Source organism: Rhagoletis pomonella, unplaced genomic scaffold (genome assembly GCF_013731165.1).
Source record: "Rhagoletis pomonella isolate Grant_MI unplaced genomic scaffold, Rhpom_1.0 Rhpom_scaffold_00002, whole genome shotgun sequence".
NCBI lineage: Eukaryota > Metazoa > Arthropoda > Insecta > Diptera > Tephritidae > Rhagoletis > Rhagoletis pomonella.
In genome coordinates, this window is record NW_023458556.1 from 33,098,742 (window position 1) to 33,103,622 (window position 4,881).

Sequence of the window (4,881 nt, forward strand, 5' to 3'; positions counted from 1 at the left end):
TACTATCTAGCACAACGGTGCCTTAGTTAACCAATGTAGTACTATTCTACCTTCGTTGTGAATTCGAAATCCATTCTCGAACAAAATTTGTATCAAAGAGATTTATATTTACGCTTGTTGCAAGTTTATTTCACAAATTCCTTTAGAAATGCTCGTTTAATCAGATTTCAACTGTTAAAAGCAGTGTATATTCAATTTACAATTAGGAGGAGGTCATAAAAGCAAAACAATCTGATTTTTTGTTTACTTTTCGCGTTTTCCTTAAATACCACTTGGAAGTACAAGTATGATAGATACTTTTTTGCAAATATGAGTACTGGCATCGATTCTTCTTTAAAGTATTCTAATTTGAGTACTAGTATCGATACTTACCGCTATGGCCAATCTAATCCTACATCTTTGCCCTTTTTTCAGTGAAAGTGCCTGTGTCAATTAGTGAAAAAAACACATTCTACCTTGGTGAGAAAATTTTACATTTCTGCTGTGCCAATACGTTATTTTTTACTGCTAACTGCCGCGTTATATAAACAAGAACCGCAAAAGCCGTCACCAAAAAAAAATTCTCAAAAATCAAGGAGATTTTTTAGCTGGTTGAAACTTGTACTTCATTAGACTTATGGTGATTTCGTTTCTACCCAAAAATGTCGCCATTTGATTGCCCCTTTCTCTTTTGGTGTTTCTTTCTTACGGGTTTTTGCACTTTTTTCGCAACAAAATTAAAAAAAATGCACGCCCGTTTTTTGTAAAATGCACTTGTTATATAAAAAAAAACGCAAAAGCAGTTACCAAAAAAAGTTTCAAAACTCCAGGGGAATTTTTCAGCCGGTTGAAACTTGCACATCATTAGACTAAAATTGAATGGGCTATAAAAGTGCATACTCAAAAAAGGTTCAGATTAATAAGTTCGAAATTTTGATGAAAATTTGCTGAATTTTCCTAAATTTTGTATAAATTTCGAGACTTTGATTTTGGTTAAACTTGGACAATATTTTTATAGAAAAAAAAAACTTGAAAAATATTGTGAATATTAAAAAAAAAAACAAGCCATGAACACTTATTTGCGTCACTGTATATAAAAAATATTTGCCTTTATTAGACATCTTAGCAATAATATTAGAACAAAAAACACTTCAAAGTCGTCAGGTAGGTGTGATTCTTGCTGGAAGTTTTTTTCATTAGGCCTGTGCTTGCTTTGCAATTTTTATTCACCTCATAGTTGTCAAAAATTTGCAAACCATAATAGGTACTTTGCTACCAATTGGCACATACCCAAATAAGTAGTTTGTAATTATTCATTTAAAATATATTTTTTTATTTTAATATCTATTTTTAGGACAAATTATAACAATGTGTTCATTTGTAATTTGTTGCGTATTTTATTAGTAATTAATTACGGGCGCATTCCAAAACGTCAAAATACAAAGCATCAGTCTCTTTTATTTCTAAACCCTACTTACTAGAAGAAAAAATCTAACTTACGCTACCTTATTGAAAACCAGCATTTTACCGTGGTTGCGCATATTTGGCATTACAATCTACTGTGGTTTAGAAATAAAAGAGACTGATGCTTGATATTTTGACGTTTTGGAATGCACCATATTTTTCTAAAATTGTCGCCTTCTTTTCTCAATTCACATATATCCATGTTGTACACACTTATTTACATACATACATATATACGTATAACCATGTAGATATTCTGACAAGAAATTAAATTGTCTATATCTTTTTATAATATACCATAGTTATATTTTCAAATAGTCTGCATCTTTCCTTTTAACACAATTATTTTCTTTAGTTATGTAGGTCCACCCTTGGCCTACAAACTATCTACATACCAGAGTTGTGAAAAATACATGAAATAAAGCCATAATGTTAATGTAAAAACTAAATGCATTAATTTTTGAAATTTGAATGCAAATAAAAATTTGCATAAAAACGCAACTATTCTGAAAAATATAATGCTAATAAAATTTGCTTTCATTAAATTAACCAAACTAATGGTAATGAAAAAAATTTTAATGAAAAATTTTAAACTTAAATTTACACGACTGAAGACCTATACTGATCTAAATCAATCGATAAACTGTTTTTTAGTTGTAGTTTACAATAAGTTTTTACCTATTTGATGACAAATGCCATTGAATTTAACATAATGAAAACCAGAAAAAATTCATTAGCATTATTTCTTCGGAATTAATGCATTGGAATTTTCATTTACATTAAATTTCAAAAATTAATGCATAAATTTTTTACATTAACATCAAAATGCTATTCATTAAAAAATGAATGCATTTTTCACAATTCTGCTACATACTTATGTATGTATGTTCGATCTTTAATGGATTTCTAAATGTAGTTTGTTTTTGTTTTTATTTATTTATTCCGTTGAGATGTTACATATTTGTGTTTCACATTTATTAATTTTCAATTGTTTTTACATTTAAAAATTTTTTTGTTTTTATTTAAACTACATAATTTTTAATTCAGCTCCTTTATGTTTGCTGCTGATTTGATTTTCTCACTTCAACTATTTTTTTTTGTCCGAGTGTGATTACAAAATGCCATTACAATGGTATAGAATGTTTTATTACTATTTTTCTTTTAATTTGTTCTGATTTACAGTAATTTGTGTTTATTTTTTATTCAAAATATTTCAACAATCATGCGGAATATTTTAAAATATGTCCCCTTTATGTAGTTTGAAATTGGGAAGCAACATCAACGAATTTCAATTTATTAGGCAAAAAAAAATTTCTCTTAAAGCTTTTATGGGTTTCAACTCTTTTAAGTAAAAAATTTTTACAAACTATGTCGTTTTGAAAATTTTGTTTTCCACAGGAAACTGAAATATGCACTTATACAAAAGTACACTGAAGATGGCACAACGTCAATGTATTTTGTCTCCAAAATAACGAAAAAAAATATATCAAATATTCTAAAATAATAAAATAAATTTTTATTGCTTGCGCATTTTGCGGAGCTTTTTCTACAAAAATGATTTAGTGCAGCAAAATACTTCAAATATGGCCAACAGCCGTAGGCAAGTAGTTGGAGATAAAACCTAGGTTCGACTATTTGTACATAACAGTCGAGTTTACGTAACCGGATTTATATCTGGCCAAAAACTGTCAATCCAGCAACAATCCCCAAAACTGAGGAATAGTTGTATCCTATTGACTTTATTTCGCACCAGTATGCGAAATAGTGTCAATTGACGTTATTTCCGTTGATATTTTGTCACCTCTGTCACCTTTTTGTCTTCCCGTGGTTTTGGGCAGGTTATGCACTCTTGTTAGGGCATTCCGTACTTACGCTCATTTCCCCGAAGTTAGCTCGAAAATGTAGAAAACAAACCTATTCTGTATGTAATGAGCTCTTCTACTTTTTTGAACTTATAACTGACTGGGACGTGTATGCTCTGACTGTTTATCTGATGACAGGCGAAGCTCCGTCTTGTATTCGAATACTACAAAAGCCATTCGCTTTGTTTCTCCATCCATTTTGGAAAAGACAGAATAGACTTCGCGTCTATTGTTACCGATTGGGAGAGGCTCGGCTAAACAAATATTTTGTATTCACAGTTGAATTCATCAAATATTTGCGAAAACGATTTCTTCAAAAGAAAAAAAAAAAACCTATTGAACCGATTTTTTTTAATAAGCTCTTCAAGTTTTAATATATGTACATTTTGTTTCCATTTGTTAAATCACTCCACTCGATTTCTGTTTTTAAATCAGTAAGCTTCCAAAACATATTAATATCACTTCAGTTCGACTTTTCTTGGTCATTGCACTATTTATGTTTCTACTCAAAATTCGCCTTCCCATTAACACACAAAAATATTGTAAATATGTACATTAGACCGTACCCCCTTTAAATTTTTCGTCATATCTTCGTCTTTTACAGTCGAATCTTAAAGTATGATAATTTGATGTTAATATCACGAAGAGAAAATTTTTCGTCCCAAAGTTTATTGACGTCAAGTACCCCGTTCTGATACTTACCCATCAGATCTCAGTTCGTACCACCTTAATGTCTGTAAATTAGAGCTCACCAAAAGTCATTATTTTGGTTATTCAAGTAGAACTATTAAAAAAAAAAACTTTTTTTTGCTTTCTTGTAAGGTGGTACGCTCTAATGTATGTACATACATATTCCGCGTGGATGTCGCAACGATTCTGAATAATTAAATTTTATGCATTGTATGCATTTTACAAAATACATTATTTTTAAGTAAAAATTTGAAATTTTCACCATTATGCTAAATTTTGTTTTAGTTTAGAAAAAACATTTAATGTACAAATTTTTATAATTAAATACTTATTTCACATAATTTTTTTTTTTTTTACTTTATTTCATTCTTAAAATTTTTTATGCACCATAACTGCATTTAATATTTGAACATTTGCATTTTTTATCTATGTCTGTTTTAAGTTTTCTTTCAGTTTCATTTTATTTTGCTTTTATAAAGTATGTAATCTTTTATTAAGTTTAATTTCATGTTGTGTTTTTATTTGCTTTAAATTGAAGATTTGAGTTAATCTTATAAAGATTACTCATTGAGTAAATTGTTTTTCTTATTTGTATTCAAAAAATGGCTTGTGTTCCATGTACTTATCGCATTTCGTTTGCAATACATACCAATATACATACATACATATACTGGCGCCAGTTTCAAAGTCGTCATCACAAATTTCTGTATTTTTTTATATGCACATTAGAGTGGTCCAGATTAATATGAAAAATCTTTCTTACCAAATTCCGTCGAAACCTTCATCGCTACACAATTTTAAAGTTAATTAGCTCTGATCCAAACAAAATTACAAAATATAAAGTAATGCTATTATTCAAACACACCATACCGAAATTCGAAGCAAT